Source organism: Limulus polyphemus, unplaced genomic scaffold (genome assembly GCF_000517525.1).
Source record: "Limulus polyphemus unplaced genomic scaffold, Limulus_polyphemus-2.1.2 Scaffold1057, whole genome shotgun sequence".
NCBI lineage: Eukaryota > Metazoa > Arthropoda > Merostomata > Xiphosura > Limulidae > Limulus > Limulus polyphemus.
The window spans coordinates 245,251-263,183 of NW_013666667.1; the positions used below are offsets into that span (position 1 = coordinate 245,251).

The following is a 17,933-nucleotide window of genomic DNA, read 5'->3' on the forward strand; positions in this document are numbered from 1 at the left end:
AACAAAGATTTGAAAACTATCTGAACATTATAAAGATTTCACATGTAAAATTTGGATATTTTCTGATGCATAGAAATATTTTTAATCTCAAAATGAAAATTACTTTGCATATTGGATAGGTATCATGTGCAAAGAAAAATGGCATGAGAAAAACATTGCTTAACAAACCTTAAGACTTAACAAAAAAAAAATTTAAATTTTTATATGATAGCCTTGTAATATCTACTGATAAACTGCCAAATTTCATGAACATACGCTGTACTAATTTAAAAGTTATAGCTTGAAAACTGTAACAAGCACAAAGTGGTTAACGAGGCTGGTCCTATGCTGAAAGAGTTAAGCAAGGTTTGCAGTTTTTTTTTTTGATACCTGGAATGGTGAGATTGTTTTCTTCTGAAAAAAGAAGAGCTGGAGGGGATCTGATTGAGATGTTTAAAATTGTTAAGGTAATTGATAGTGTTGATGCATAATCTTATTTCATATTTAATAGTGAGAATAATAAAATTGGGGATGCAAATATAAATTTGGCAGGGTAGGAGTCATCTTCAGCTTAGAGAACTTTATTTTTCTAACTGAGTGGTTGGTCTGTGGAACAAATTGCCTTCAAGTGTGGTAGATGCAGTTAATTCAAGGGTGTTTAAAGGAAAATTTTATAAATTTTTGAATGATAAGGGCTGATTTTGAGTTTTTTAGTGTTTAGTTTGAGTTGATGGATGGGACAGCCTAGATGGAACAAAAGGTCCCTTGTTCTTTATTGTTGTTATATGTTATGTACCATAGTGTTTTATACTGTAACATAAAGACTTGGGAATTGTTTTTGACAGTTTTAAATTTCTAACTTGCTAAATAAATATAACAACCCATCATCAGCAGGTAGCATTTAAAAAAAAAAGTTGATGATATCATAAACCAAGTATTTTACTAAACTAACTTAAATAATTTTGAAATTTATAATTGTTTTTTAATTTTCAGTAAATATTGTGATTAAAATAAGAAAAAAAGATTTTTTATTACCAACGGGGTTAACAGTTAACACTTGCATGATATATCAAGACAAACATAGAAGTAAGGTTTTGTTGTAACAAGAATGTATTATAAACATAAACCAACAAAAGATGCAATTGTGATAAAGAAATTTCAGTTCAACTTAATTGGATATTTTTTGCCAAGCCTAGACAATGTAAGTAATGAAATAATTTCTTTTGTATTTACATATTACTTCAAAAATATCCAGCAAAAATTAATAATGGTGTTTCCAATTTCTAAATATTGTTTGTGATAGGTCAAGATATTGAAGGAATATAGTTTCTATGTTGCTAGTGAGCTTGATGAAGTTTCCTGTAGTTTTTAGTAGGCATTTTTATTTGGTTACACTGATTGATAAATAATAGTTTTTTTGGGGTCAGTTAGAGATTTTGTTTTTAACTGGTTACACTAAATAGATATTAATGATTTAAATTATTAGTTAGTAGAACAGTTTGTACTACATTTTGTGATGGCAACTGTAAGAATGACTTATTGAGGTTCTGTTACTTTAAAATCTGAGTTTATGTAATTTTGTGATTTATTTATAGGCAGGAATTATCTTTCAACATTATATATGTCAAACCATGGTGTCGCATAGGCCCTTATCTTGTTGGAGTAATAGTGGGCTTTCTCATTTACCAAGCTGGAATTAGAAGAAATTTCTTGAAAAAGGTAGGAAAATTTGCCTTTTAAATTCTTTTTGAGACTGCTTAGAAGTATGTAATTGTTCCTTAGATATAATCTGTGTCATATTGGAGCTTTACATTGAAGAAGTTAACTTGTGCCAGCCATGCTTATACCAAAGTTTGCATCACATTATTATCTGTTAATTATCAAGGGGCCTGGCATGGCCTGATGGTTAGGGCACTATACTCGCAATCTGTGGGTTGAGGGTTCGAATCACCATCACACCAAACATGCTAGCCCTCTCAGCTGTGGGGATGTTATAATGTGATGGTCAATCCCACTATTCGTTGGTAAAAGAGTAGCTCAAGAGTTGATGGTGGGGGAGTGATGACTAGCTGCCTTCCCTCTAGTCTTACACTGCTAAATTAGGGAAAGCTAGTGCAGATAGTCCTCGTGTAGCTTTGCACGAAAATCAATACAAACAATTATCAAGGACTTGAAATTAGAAGTAAATTAACTATATAGAACAGAACTAAAATGAATTCAAATGTGATAATGAAGAACCCATTTAACGACTAATAAAGTTCAGTGATGGCTGGAATGGGTAATGAAGAAAATTTTATTACAAATTCAACAGGCAAACAAATTTAAAACTTTTTAACAAAGTTTTGTCATCATCAGGTACAAGTAGTTGACCTGGACATAGAAATATATATGTATGAAACAAAGAAGTCACACTAGCAGAGATTGCTTAATGGCTTAGTAAAGGTAACTTAGCACCCTGGGGTGCTTGTTTAAGGTAGAGCAATGTTGTTCAATTAAGATGACTTCTTTAATTTTGTGTTTGTTGCTGTTTGATTCTTTATTTAAAAGTACAGTATTTTTGATAGAAAAATTGTGTTTTTTTTTAGTTGCAATAATTGTAAACATGAGTGTTTTTTTATTATGTTCAGTGAATCTAGTTTCCAGGGTTCTTCCAGTTTTTTTTATTTATAGTTCTAGGTTGTTATTACACACATTTTTATAAATGACACTGGCATTATGTGATTCTACTTATTTTTTTTCTTTTTAATGTGTAGTTTAGGACCAGATTTTTGAGTGAATTTGGAGTTGACAGTAATTTTATGTTTGTTGGCAAGTTTTGTCCGAGTGTGAATTATTTTTAAATTGATTTCAGTGAAATGTTTTGTTGTTGATTGGTTTATTAGTGTTGATTTTGTTGGTGAGTTACGTTTTGAGAAATAACTGATGGAAATTAGTTGGTGTGAATGAAGGAATGTTTATAAGGTTAATTTTTTCATATATGTTTCCCGTCTGCAGACTTACAATGCTAGAAACCAGGTTTCGATACCCGTGGTGGGCAGAGCACAGATAACCCATTGTGTAGCTTTGTGCATAACTACAAACAAACATCTATATTTTCCATTGAGCAGGGTTTTGAAGCTGTATTTATAAAGTTTTTTTGTGTAGTGATTTTTTGTTTGGTTTTATGAGCATAATTCCATAGAATGTAGAGGCCACTATTAGTGTTCTGTGGTGAATTTTAGTTTTAAATTGTATGTCAGATATAATAATGTTGAGTTTAAGAAAGGATAATTGTTGTTTTTATATTCAACAAGCAAAGATACCCACCCTCCAGTGACAGAAAAAATTAATCTATCAATTTAAATTATTTCATGGACTTTAAAAGGTTAATTGTGTTGCACTCTTGGTTTTATTCAAAGCAAAAACTCTGAGCTACTTATAACGCCTACCATGAAAACTAATTGTTGTGCATTTCAGTCATGTTAATAGCTGCTCAGCAATAACATACAGTAAATCTACATTTTTATTTTTTAAGTTACATTACATTTTGAAAAGTGAATAATAGTGTGATTAATTCCTAACGATTTAATGTAGAATATTGTACTTGTGAAATAAAATTTGGCATCAATATTATTCATGCATGTTCTCCTGTCATTTCAAAAGTGACTGTTGAACTTTGTCTGCGTACTTAGCTTTTCAAATGCAGCGTGGGAAACAGCTACCATAGATAAGAGATAGATGAATGCTCGGACAGACACTACGGTTTGCAATATATATATATGAGATGGTCAGTTTAATGATGGGATGAGTGGAGCTTATATGGTTAAAGTAAGTTTGTTTGATAGGAGTGAGTCCTGCAAAAGTATTTGAGGTATATCTGTATCGGTATGAAATGGATTAAGTGGAGAATTTATGGTTTTTGTTTTGATCTATATTATACATAAGTTGGCAAATGGGCAAAAAAACACTGTTGCTCATACTTATATCATCAATTTGAAAAAAGTTTTAATGTTGAACATGAAGTTTATTTTGGTTGAAGTAAATTCTAAGAAAAGAGATAATATTTTGTGGGAGATGTAAATTAACAGGTCAAAGTCTCTGGTGTGAAGGTTAACTGCAGTATTACAAGCTTTTTTGGTGGAACCTTTAATGAAAGTGACAGTTGGTACTTACAATGTACTGTTTCTGATAGAAGAGGCAAAACATTTCATTGTTATTCTTTTGTTATTGGGGAAAATAGTAAAAATATGAACTCGGGTGCTTGTATTTATTGTTATTCCATGCAAGTTTTATTTAATTTTTAAATAGAAAATAAGATTGTGAAAATGTTTAATGAAAATTTGAAGTGATCAAAATAGCATTGCAATTTGTATTCATATTTATTTTATTTTACAAAAAAACAGAAGAAAAAATTTTCTATATTTTCAGTGGATTGTACTCTTCTGTTGGCTAGTTGCTGCAGGGCTGTGCTTGAGTGTGATTTATGGCACTTATCATATGGATCTGTCAGTTTCCACCAGTGCTGCTTATAATTCTTTATCTCGTTCGGCTTGGGCAGTTGGAGTTGGATGGGTTATATTTGCTTGTGTAACTGGACATGGTGGTAATTAAATCTTATTGAATGGTCAGAGATAAATAAACACCACTTTTTTTTTAGTTTTGTATTTTTATAACTTGACATGAATCAAAACAGTTGGATGTAAGTTGAAGTGAAAATATACAAGTCTCTTGTAGTAATTAAAATATTTAATATTAATCATAATAACTGAGCTCTCATGCCAATCACACTTTTTAATGCAGTTATCAAATATTTTTTTACTTGTGAAAAAACAACTTAAGTGTCTTGCAGATTTTTAAATCAACAGCAATAACAGTTCCTTAATATATGTGGGTAGCATAAAAACGTCCAGCATGTTTTCTTAGTTCTTTATTTCAAAGAAAGATTTCTAAATTTTAGTTTATGAATCTATTATGAGTGTTTCCTTTTCAGAGCTATGATCAAGAGTTTAAATGGTGATCTAGGTTGTATGGTTATGATGGGTAAGAGTATGCCTTATGTTAATCTATTGGAGTGTTTATTCACTTTTAAACAGGTATAAAGAAGAGCTCTGTATTTGGCTGAGTTTACATTCTCAATTGTGGCTGAACTTTGGTTTTGTTGTGTAATCCAAATAGCCTTCCTTATATTTCTGTAATTTTCTGTGAGCTTTTTATGATATTACCATTGTTTAAATCATGCTAGTCGGTTACTGAGTTTTCTAGTCTTCTCAGTCTTCTTTTTTCTTTGCTGTAAAAGTTCTGTTTCTCCAGTTTAGGGTATTTTCAAGACCATTTCTGTCTGTATTTTAATAGATTCTGCTTATCATATTTGGAAAGTTTCCTTAATATTCTATTAGATTGCAAGTGACTTATTTTGACAATTTTTTTTTTTTATATCCTGTTGCTTGGATTGGATATAAAATAAACTCTGACTGTGGACCTTGATTGAAGTGAAGAATTTTACCTGCAATGATGATGTTATAGTGCCTTACTCTTATAAACTGAAATTGATACCCATTTGGAAAACAAACAAAAAAATTATTGTAGATATATTCCTCCACATTATTCAGCTACTTTAAATGAAATTTTAAAAAGTCATTAGTTTATTTGCCATATTCATGTTGATGGATGACAAAATCTGCTGTAATTATTTCATTAGTCTTCTCTTTCCAGTTCTTTTGGTATTGGGAACACTTGAATAAAATAATTAGAATAAAAAATATTTAGAAGGATAAAGGTTATTCAGTTGTCTACTAAACTTTAAGCAAATCTTCTGAATTTTCACATAGTTCCACATACCTCCAAAAGAAAATGTGTGAATAAATGTATTTTATTTAATTCCATACTGATATTCTTCTTTTATCTAGAAATATTATTATTAGGAAATTGTAAAAATAGAAGAAAAAACTTAAATATATTTTAAAGATTATTTTGTATTTTATTTTTTCCTTTTCTATCTGTATATGTTCTTTTTAGCATTAGCTCTGTTGTGGCTCAGTAGTTCTTTTATTTTTACACATTAGCTTTCTCAACATGGGCTTGGTCAATTTGACCAACCACGTGACCCCCTTTGTATTCGATCAAAATCTTTATAGATTTGATACTACTAACTTTTATTATAGTGTGTGTATATATTCACGAAATTTGGCAGTCTTTCAGTAAACATTACAAGTCTTTCACATACAAAAAATCATATTTTTTAGTGAAGTATTTTTAACAAACTAAACAAAGATTTGTCCTTGAATGTATCAAGTATGTTTTGAATAGTCTGTGTGCAAAGTGATTTTAATGTTAAGATTAAAAATACTTTTCTTCATCTCAAAAATGTCAAATTTCATATGTATAATCTCTAAATCCTCCTAAATACATTTCAAATATTTGTTTTCAGTAAAACATTATATTTTACCTGTTATTTTCTCTACCCTAACTCTTTACGAGGTTGGTCAAGTTGACCAACTTCGTAACCACCAAAAAAATTGAAATAAATCACCCTTTTTTCTTTCTAGAATGACTTCAGATGTAATGTCAAACTACATTCGTTTATCCTAAATAGGTTTAAATATACAATATACATCTATTTATAATTAAATTTTATTCTTTTATTGCCCTTTTTATTGCTCTTTCAACCATGTCTGACTACTATTTGCACCATCATAAGTTGTAAATCACTTGTGGAATGTGCAGATCACATTAAGCTATTGAACTACCTTACCAACAAGCTGCTCATGTGCGTACCTCATGAAATATTTTTATTATGTTGTTATTATTATTTGTTTTACCTAATATAACCTTAACTAACCTAAAGACATCCCTATTTTTACATTTTAGTTACTTCTATAATAAACAATAAACATGAAAAACAAGAAATAAAGTACTTACCTGAGTAGTCTTTTTTTTTCAACTATTGATGACACTTAACTCTACTTTTTTATACTAATGGTAGTAGTGCATTAAACAATGTTTATTTAATTAAATGATGCACCAAAGAACATAGACTAATAACATGCAAAAAGCAGACAATTTCCTCTAACAATCACAGTTTTTCTGGCTTTCTAACTATACGACAAGAGCCGTTACAAATTCATCCAAGCTAGTCATTACTTTTCCAATGGGAATGAAGCTTGCGCTACAAGTGAAATTGACAATTATCTGTTCAGAACACAACTTAATATAATTTATCATTTGATAGATGAAAACCTTAGCTTTCTATTGGTTATAGGTAATATATAATTTAACCTAAGAGAGAACTATTAACAAATCCTGAAAGAAAGGATGTGGCAGGAGGGTTCTGATTTTCTGTTTGATAGTTCTGTAACCAAATAAAATTGAAGGCTATAAAAGTTATGGTTTGTCTGAGCAATGACAATTTTTTAGTGAGTAATTTATGTTTAATTTCATAGTTACTGGAGGGGTGGTGGATAAAATACAGAAGAGAAGATAGATACCTAGAGAAAATGTGTTGTGTGTCACACTAGGGAAATATTCAGGATTTTTTAAAATATTGCCTTATAGAATTAAGAACTTAAAACTTGTATACTATTAAAATATGGATTATTAGCTAAACTTTTATGCTATACTAATTGGTATAAAATAAACAAAAAGTAGTTTAATAAAATTTTGAATGTAAGACACTAAAACCTTGTGTGATGCACAATAAAGGATAGGGTTAATTATTTAAGTAACTACTGCCAATGGTTTTATATTGCAGGTTTCATTGATACATTGTTGTCATGGAGGTTATGGATTCCACTAGGTCGACTCACCTATTGTGCTTATCTCATCCATCCAATGGTGATTTACTGGTATTTCTTGAGTAGTAATACTACAATTTACTTCACCCATTCAGTGATGGTAAGTTAGTGTTTTTTTTAACTAATGTTATCATCAGAAGTAGCTAACATAGATATTAACCAGTTTGATCGAAGCATGTAGAGTGAAGTAGACTTTTCCTTTGTGTTTAGCTATATAAATTCATAAGACTGAATAACTGAAATGGAGGCGTGTATAACTGTGAGGTATTTTTTATATAATTACATATATGTGTTAATGTGTGTGTGTTTGTTTGTGTGTAATATACATATGTATAAACATTAATTCACTAATCAACTTTATCAATACTGTTACAGTTATTCGGGCTTATGAATTAGGCTTTTGTGTGATATGCACTAGTACATCTTCTTTCAAAAATTGACTATAAATGTATGTATTCTGAGTGTTACCTTTGGTGGAAACTTGCATATTATTGTCTGTGAAATCTGTATTGGAGTAGTAGTAGTAGACTACTGAATATATGAAGTTGTGTTTAAACCTGCAGACTAGAAAAATAATATATACAGTTTCACTCAGATTGAGAAATACATGTGAGATTCACTTGTGAATTTGTTATATTTTACAGAATAAAACTATGTTGGTATCTAACAGCTCAGTATTTAAGATTTTTGGTCATCTATCAGAAACACTTGTCAATGTATTACAGTTTTGAAACTCCTAAAACCATCTAGTAGCAACAAAGTTAATTTTTGTGTACTTTCAAATATAGATTCTTAATAGATTTTGTTTACTTATCACGATTGATTCATGGTACATTATTTGGAAAACTTTTTACTAGTCAACCTACGATAATGAATTTCAGCCTTAGTTCAGGATGTTTTAACAATTTAAAAGATCATATCAAATGTATTTTTTTTTTTTGGTATCATTTTTTAATACACTAAAAAGTATTATTATTTGTTAGACGTACTGCCATTAGGTGACACTGGTAAAACTCTTGCATTGTTTCAGTCAATGCCAAGATTGGTCTAAAAATATAATATCTAATAATATTTACATTTCACGGTGTGTTGAAGTCTCTTTGATCCTTTGAGGTTTTTTATTATTTATTGAAACAGATCACTTTTAAAAAAGAAAAAGAAAACTGAAAAATGTAATTGAACTTTCTAGAAATATAAACAATTTGCCTTAGCCTAATTTAATAGTTTATTTTTCTGTCTCCCAGTAGTAGGGCCTAGCATGGCCTGGTGGTTAAGGCACTAAATTCACAACTGAAGGGTTAGTGTTTCGAATCCCCATCACTGAACATGCTCACCCTTACAGCTATAGGGGCATTATAATGTGATGGTTAATTCCACTATTTATTGGTAAAAGAGTAGACCAAGAGTTGGTGGTGGTGGGTGGTGTTGACTAGCTGTCCTCCCTCTAACCCATCACTGCAAAATTAGGAATGGCTAGTACAGATAACCCTCTTGTACTCATGTAGCTTTACACAAAATACAAACCAAAGCCCAGTAGTGGTTTTGCATGGGTTATAAGTGATGCAGGATGACTAAGTTATTGTAGTATTATCATACAGTATCGAGTATTGTTGAAGCATTCGTAAATCAGCTTTAAATTTTAATTAAAACAACATGAAATGATGATTATAGTTAAATATAAGAATATCAGTTTAAGATATTAAGTTTCAGTAACATTAAAAAAAACTGGTTAGACTAACTTGAATATTTCTAATATATAGCTGAAAAGCTGAGTTACCCATCCTTTGTATGGGCTATGAACTTATAAAAAATGTGGGGGTGGATGCTATGATAAATAACACAAAAATTCTAACTTTCACACAATTTATTTATAACATGACATATTGTTACAGTATTCATTATTACCTCACCCAAAGTTTTGTATAAGCTTTAAGAACTACTATGTATATACTTAAAACATGGCATACATTGTGCAATGGTTAAGGTGACTTTATAGGAAGAGGTAGCAGCTAAAGTTGTGGCAGTAGAGGTGCTTTCAACACCCAACTCTTAATTTAATATCCTTCCACAGTATTTCATGTAATTAATGAATTGATGGCTATTGGCCACAGAAGTGTCTTACTAGAAGAAGTTGTAAGGTAACGGGTCAAAGTAGGAAGTGGGTATAACCAAGAAATGGCTCTTCATATCAATGTTATGGTGGCTGTTGTAGTAGAAACTTTATCTGAGTTTATGTATTATTGCAATAGTGGTGGCCATTTTTTTCATGAAATTATTCCATAGGGAGTGCTAGTGTACTGTTTGAGACATATAAAATGCTTGCTTACCCTCCCCCCATACTGTGTTAATGTTGTATCATAGAAAATTAAGTAGTTTGTTTTGGTTTGGTGTAAGGATGTGGCGCCATCTATGAATGTAATTAACGTTAACTTATGTCAAAGATAAGAAATGCTCAATAACAGCAATAATGGGGTGACGAGAGTTGTAAGACCCTAATTAACACCACCCATTTTCCAAATTATCATCCCACAAAGTTTGGTTGAGATTGGCCCAATGACTTTGGAGTAGTTAGATAATGGATAAACAGACAGACCCACAGATTTTTACTAAATGTTTAGATTGTGTAGAACTAATCTTTTTCAAAAATAAAAACAATATATCAAGTTACTAAGCTAGTATGTACAAGGCTACAAACACATGTTTTTATCTTCTTTTATATATATATGGTAACTTGTTTTTTATACATCTAATAATGTTGTCTTTTGTACATAGGTTGTCAACTTCTTGGCTTTTACTGTTATTTCCTATTGTTTGGCTTTGGTGGCATCCCTAGCTTTCGAGTCACCGATGATGGCACTAGAGAAATTAGTCCTAAGAAGAAACAGTAATTGATGTAGAGGTTAATTAAGATTTTGGTTTGAACCTCTAAAAGATTACGTATGATGTTTGCTTTGAATAGGGAAAAATACTTAAGTGAATTTTTAGGTTTAGAAAATGTGATGATTTTAAAGGGTGATTGTTCTGTAGGTTTCATAATGTTTTAGATTGTACAGGTACATTTTTATGATGTGATATTAGCTTCACTGATTTTGTAGAGTTTAACTTCTGTGAAAGAAAACATATTTTTTATACCTAGTTTTTCAAAGTGATGAGCCTAGCACCACGGTTATTGTATCATGTTGCCGACTAGGATCTGCATTTTTAATTACAGGCATTATAACTGGTGATGATTGGTTTCTGTCACTCTGATTAGCAGTTCTGAATTAGGGATAGCTGTGGCTGTACCTATTCAATCTACTTGTTACATAAGGTTCCCCTCAGGGTTTAAATACTAGACATTTTTCAGAGTCTATCATGCATTTCAATAATTAGATACTGAGTAATATAATGTTTCAGTAGCAATGATAATAGTATTCTGTTGTTTTGTTTTATCATATGAAATTGAATCCAATCTTGTATGTTATCATGGAAAAAATCTGAAAAAAAATTGTTTTTATTATTATTTTTATTGATGAAATAAGTTTTCCAACTATAATAGGCATGTAGTGACCATTTTGTTTTTGATTTAGCCATTAAAAAAACACTATTTATACTAAAACGTACCTTTCTGAATATTTTTTGCACACATAACTACTATTTAGGGGATTGTAAGTTTAAAAAAAAAATTTCTCTTTATTCTCAATCTTTGATATTACTTTGTTAATGTGGGTCTAATGTTGAAACTTAACACCATAAAACATGTTTTTCACAATAAAGGATCATATTTGTTTTATTTTTCTTAACCTTTAAAGTTAAGGATTTTGTTATTTCCTGCACATTTGTCAGAATATGGGGACCCAAACAATGTAGAGGAACCTTGAAAGAGAAATACTTACAAAGAAACAGTGACTTTTGTAGGTTTGTGGGAGTGATTTTTTTTTCGCTGCAAATTGGTTTCTGACTATCAGTTTTTCTAATGTGTTTTCACTGAGAATATAAACTTGTATTGATCTTTCTGAACTCTCTACAAGTATCAGACGCTAACCTGCAAATTCAAGGTTTCCATAACCTGCAAATTCAAGGTTTCCAGAATGTTAAATATTACCAGTGCAGCTGGTGTGAAAGTGATCTTTATGAAAATTAGAAAAAATGTAAGCTGTGAAAGTGGTCAAAGAAGGTATATCTCTGACAAAGATGACAATGCAAATGTCCAAAATGAAAAATAACCCCCATAAGAAAGCTCTTAATCATGAAAAAAAAATAGTGTGAGGATTGATGATTTGCAGGGGGTGATAAACAGTACTGAAAACTGGTTACCATGTGCAGCTTGGTTAGACAAATGACCATTTGCTAAAGCTGGTCGACTTTGGCACTGTGTAACTTTTCATACATACAGCCTTCAATCTTTCCACCTGTAGCAAAATGCTCATCACATTACATCCTAACCATATTTGTCATTTACTCAGCAAATAGTTACTGTTCTGTGTCACTGAATGGCTGGTTACATCTGCTGGTAAAAAGTTCAGGTGACACTTCATTGTTGTTTTGTACTTCCAGTTTTAGTTTCCACAGTTTTTGTTGTGTACGTACATCTCTTGAATTAAATCTGATTTGTTTTGGTGGTTGATATAGTGTTGTATACTTTCATAATTGTAACATTATGTTGTGTAAATTATATAATATTGTAGAATAACTTGTTATTAGATAGTTTTTATGTATCATATATGATTTTAGGATTTTTCAACAGAAAATACAAAATATAAATGAACCTTTCATAAATTTAAGAGGTAGGTAGTGTATAATTTATTAATTTAGGGTGAAACATTATAAATAAATATCTTTATATTTGAAAATTGTCATTAAACAATGGTGTGAGTTGTTCACATAATGGACTTGGTCATTACCTAAAGACTAATCAGGTACAGTCTTTTGGATTGAGTAATCAAAAATGTATTTATATTATTGTAGACAAAAGTACTTCATGCTGTTGTGACATTAAGCATTTTATTCAGTTGTATACAATGTCTATATTATACATAGATATAAATAACCATGCAATATAGTTAAACAGTGGTAATCGTGTTGTGCTGTTTTGAGAACAATAAACAAAATATGCATAATTTGATTGTTGAAGTTTGTAGACAGCTTGAATGGGTAGTGAAGGATACTTTGTTCCAGTTTCACGTAGTAACAAGTAACAAATGTACATTTCAACATGGTTTCGTCATCACTAAGTACAAGTAACTGAACTAGACACGGGAATATACATACAGTATGGAATAAAGATGTCACATGAATAGAGACTGCTTAATGGCTTAGTAAAGTTATCTTGGCAACCCAGAGTGTTGGTTTAGGATAAAGCTGTGTTGTTCAATTAAGATTTCTTTTATTTTTATGTTTATTGATGTCTTCATGTTTAATATTAGTGTTTTTATATATGTATGTTATGTGTTTTTTAGTTGTAATTGTAATAAACATGGGATGGTTTTTTATTAAGTGCAGTAAATGTGGTTTCTAATTTTCTTCCAGTTTCTCTGATGTATAATTCTGTGGAGTTATTACACATTATTTTGTAAATGATGTTGCTTTTGTGTGACTACATAATTTTTATTTGGTAATGATTTTAGTTTAGGGCTAGATTTAAGAGAAATGGAAGTTAATCAGAATTTTATGTTTAATGGCAAATTTTGTCCAAGTGTGAATTATTTTTGAACTGACTTCAGGGATAATTAGTAAACTGAAGTGTAATGTTGCGTTGTTGTTGTTTGATTCATTAGTATCAGTTTTGCTCGTGAGTTAAGTTTTGATGGTTTTTTTTTGTGGTGATAGATTGAAATTTTTTCAACAATAACTGGAGGAAATTTGTACATGTGAATGAAGAAATGCTTTATAAGGTTCATTTCATCATCTGTTTAGCAGTCTTTATAAGGTTCATTTCATCATCTGTTTAGCAGTCTTTATAAGGTTCATTTCATCATCTGTTTAGCAGTCTTTATAAGGTTCATTTCTTCATCTGTTTAGCAGTCTTTACAAGGTTCATTTCATCATCTGCTTAGCAGTCTTTATAAGGTTCATTTCTTCATCTGTTTTGCAGTCTTTATAAGGTTCATTTCTTCATCTGTTTAGCAGTCTTTACAAGGTTCATTTCTTCATCTGTTTAGTAGTCTTTAAGAGGTTCATTTCTTCATCTGTTTAGCAGTCTTTATAAGGTTCATTTCTTCAGCAGTCTTTACAAGGTTCATTTCTTCATCTGTTTAGCAGTCTTTATAAGGTTCATTTCTTCATCTGTTTAGCAGTCTTTACAAGGTTCATTTCTTCATCTGTTTAGCAGTTTTACAAGGTTCATTTCTTCATCTGTTTAGCAGTCTTTATGAGGTTCATTTCTTCATCTGTTTAGCAGTCTTTATGAGGTTCATTTCTTCATCTGTTTAGCAGTCTTCATAACGTTCATTTCTTCATCTGTTTAGCAGTCATTATAAGGTTTTCTAATGTATTGATTTTTTTGTTTGGTTTCATGAACAGAATCTTGGTGGATGTATAGACCAATGGACGTGTTCTTATGGTGAATTGTGGTTTTGAACTATGTGTCAGATCTAATAATGTTAAGAAAAGATAACTTTGTTGTTTTCACGTTTGATGGTAAATTTAATGTTGGGGTGAATGGAGTTTATATGCTCAAAGAAGGTTTTTATGTGCTTGATGAAAGTGAATCCAGCAAAATTATCATTGATATTATCTGCACCAGTATATAGAGGGATGAAGTGCAGAATTTTTGCCTGCTGTTTTGGCTCGTCATAAATATTTTGGCAATAAACAGGTGAAACAAGATTGCCCATGCTTAAACCAGCATTGTTGAAAATGAAGTTGGTTTTAGCTGTTGTAAATTGTATGAGGATGACAAAAATTGTGCTATGGATGTGAATTAATGGATTAGGGTAATTGAATGTAGAGGTTGAGAGCACTATTGTGGGAACTTCAGTGGCAAGTGAAACAACATCAGAGCTAACCATTAAGGTTTTAGATTTTAATTAGTCTAGTGTGTTTTTGAAATTCAAGACATCTTTGAAAAAGGAGCCTGCAAATGTTGAATATTGTGTGAGAACCCAGGTTATGTACCTGCCAAGCTTATACTTAAATGAGTCATTAGTGGAGTATAGGTCAAATGGGGCAAATGTTTGTGTGGTTTAGGAATGTCATAAAGTTGTGGTTTGTGCAAGTCAGTTTTATATAGATAAACATATAGGTCATTAGTAATTAAGTTATTTTTTCATTTGTGATAAATTTCTGTTCAGTTGTTTTTTCATGTGTTTTTGTTGGATTGTTTGGAATGGGTGCGAATTTCTTTTTATCAGAAAGTTTACGATTTATTTTGTTGATGTGTTCCTTGTTGTTTATGATGACAGTAGTGTGTTGCCTTTATTGACTTTTTAACTCTTAATGTTCTTGTCTTTCTTTAGATTATAGATACATTTGATCTCATTGTTTGTGAGATTGCTTTTCAGTTTACATGTTTGGTTAAGTGTGTTAATGGTCTTTAAAAAGTTGTTTAAAATTCAGTTTTGTGGAACTTCAGAAAACCACATTTAGTTGTAGTTACTTGTAATAAAAGTCTTGTGGTTCAACATCTGGATTTTTTCTTCTAGCTTGAAATTGTTTAAGGTACAGATAGCCTTTTATTCTCTTATGAAGTGGATCACTAGTCTTCTGGCTAGGCAGGGAACTATTTTGTGGTTGAGGCCTTTGTTCAGAAGTTACTGTTCTGTGTCACTGAATAGCTGGTCACATCTGTTGGTAAAAAGGTCAGGTGACACTTCATTGTTGTTTTGGACTTCCAGTTTTAGTTTCCACAGTTTTTGTTGTGTATGTACATCTCTTGAATTAAATTTGAGTTGTTTTGGTGGTTGATATAGTGTTGTATACTTCCGTAATTATCTGGTTTGAGGTAGCAGTATACTTGGTGGTCTAATTTCTGTTTACATTTTTGTAAGCATTCTAATTCTTAATATTTATAACTCTGGATTGCTTTTAAGAGTTTTTTCATATTGTATGTGTATCCCTGTGTCAAGTAAACTACTTGTATATGCTTATGACAAAATCTTGTTGAAACATCGTACATTTCTTACTATGTTAAACTTTTAATAACATTTTCTTTGTTACCCATTCAAACCATCTTCAAACATTATTAGTCTCTAAGTGGGTTCCTAGTCATAAGAGTTTTTAAAAATTATCATCAGTCATTTTTAATATTTTTACTAGATGTTTATATACAAACAAATTGCCATGAATTTCTAGTGAAGCACTTCATCTTTGTGTAAAGATAGTGATACATACCACATTGTAAACATAAATAAGTAACCCGTGCTTAAAATTATTGACAGATTGGACAGTTTTAAATCATTTTAATGGGAAAATTAATGGAACTAGATTAAAAAAAAAAGCAACTAAATGTGATTGTTGGTATGTAGTGGTAGTAGTAATCAGATGTTTTATATCAGTAAGGTCAAATAATAAGGTTATTTATATTGAACTATTATATGTGTATAAAATTTAAATAGTTGTTTTGAACTGGATATGATATCATTATGTATTATTAAATTGAATGCCAAATAAAACTGTTATACCTTAAGTTTCACCTCGGAAATATTTCCTAAATATAATAGAACTGATTCTAATGCCATTTTTTGTTAATAAGATTTTAAAATCCACACAATTTTTGTTTTAAATTTTTTGTCCAGCTTTAATTCATATATGCTTTTGCCTACATTATTTCTAAATGTGTCATGTTGTGGCTTCAGAAAAACATATGTTACAAGAAAAAAAATGTTCCATCACTTAACTATGAACGATGTTTTTTTTGTACCACCAAAGAGGGTGTGTTAAATAAAACACAATATGAAATGACACCTACTAGAAAATGTTCATTTTATTTTATGAAAAATATGATATAATTCACTTTGTTTTCCACCTTTTATATAGCAATAGAAAAACATTTATTTTGTTCAAGAGCAAAGACAGGTGACACTGTTACTACAGGGAATGAGTTTTAAACTTTGCAGAATGATACTATTTGATAGACCACATCTTTTTATACTTTACATAAGATTATTTTTCTAATGAAAAGCAAGAAAATAAAATTGTGAAAGACCAATAGTACAACATTGGCATTTTCAAAGGTAAAAAATCACTTTCATTCTATTTTCATAAATAAATGTGAAAATATAGGTAATGCACTTGTCTAAAGGAAAAGTTCAAAATTTATAAAAATTTTGTTACTAGACTTGACAATAATTAGTCCTGATGAAATTTAAGAACAAATTGAGATTGTGTATGTTTTTTCTAAATATTACTGGGCATTAAAGAAATTCCTGCTACTCGGGAAAACTGCTAATTATGTTCCTCTTTTTTAAGCAGAAGAAAGTTAAGGGGAGATCTAGGAAACTACATGACTGTTTTATTTCTGTTATCACTTAGGTTTTAGAATTTGTTGATAAGTGATCATTTGAAAGTTGGTCTGGAACACTGACATGTAGTGCACAGTATTGTTACATGAAGTTTTTGTCGTGCCATCTGCATTTTTGTGATTGATTTAACGTGGTATTCATTATTGTTTCGTGATTAATATAATTATTATCATGTAAATTAGCTAAGGGATATTGTCTGCAAGATCCTAAAATATCCATATTATATTTAAATGAAATTTGAACACGTATAATGAATACGATAGCTTTTATATTACACATCATTATGATATTATGATTTACAAGATGGTGGTCATTAGCATGTACTGATTTATATAGTGTGAACGTTATGTTCTCTGTGTTAATTACTTGTGATGTAGTTTTAAAAAAAAATTATATTTGTCAACAAATCCAATAATATATATCATTGTGTATGCTGATGGATTGAGGAATGTACACTGTCATGTTATGTTGGTTAGAATTGATCAGCAAAATATCAGTGTGTTGCCTGAGTATTGCATGATATCTACTTAAAACAAACATTACCGTTATGTAATCTTTCAGCATTTGAATTAATTTACAGTAATGTCATTTAGTCACCTGTATAATGCATATACCTCTCATCAGTATAATCCCAGCTTTGATCAGCTGTATCAAGTAGATGCTGTTCATGTAGGGTTGGGATGGGCAGTGATGTGTCCTGATGATGGTGGAAGCCTATGTAACATAGAATAGATACAACATGAAT

General features: G+C 30.5%; 2 protein-coding genes and 1 long non-coding RNA gene across 5 annotated transcripts in view; all 3 read left to right on the forward strand.

The window, feature by feature from the left end:
* Window positions 1–17,933, forward strand: part of LOC106461912 — a 164,331-nt gene that overhangs the window by 78,460 nt on the left and 67,938 nt on the right. The gene's annotated exons all lie outside the window — the stretch shown is intronic.
* The window catches only part of LOC111083021 (zinc finger protein 883-like), a 59,350-nt gene that overhangs the window by 14,853 nt on the left and 26,564 nt on the right, over window positions 1–17,933 (forward strand). The window lies entirely within an intron of this gene.
* On the forward strand, window positions 10,652–16,353 carry LOC111086385. The gene is made up of 2 exons (XR_002611103.1): window positions 10,652–13,936; window positions 13,999–16,353. It is a non-coding gene; the product is annotated as an uncharacterized LOC111086385 (long non-coding RNA).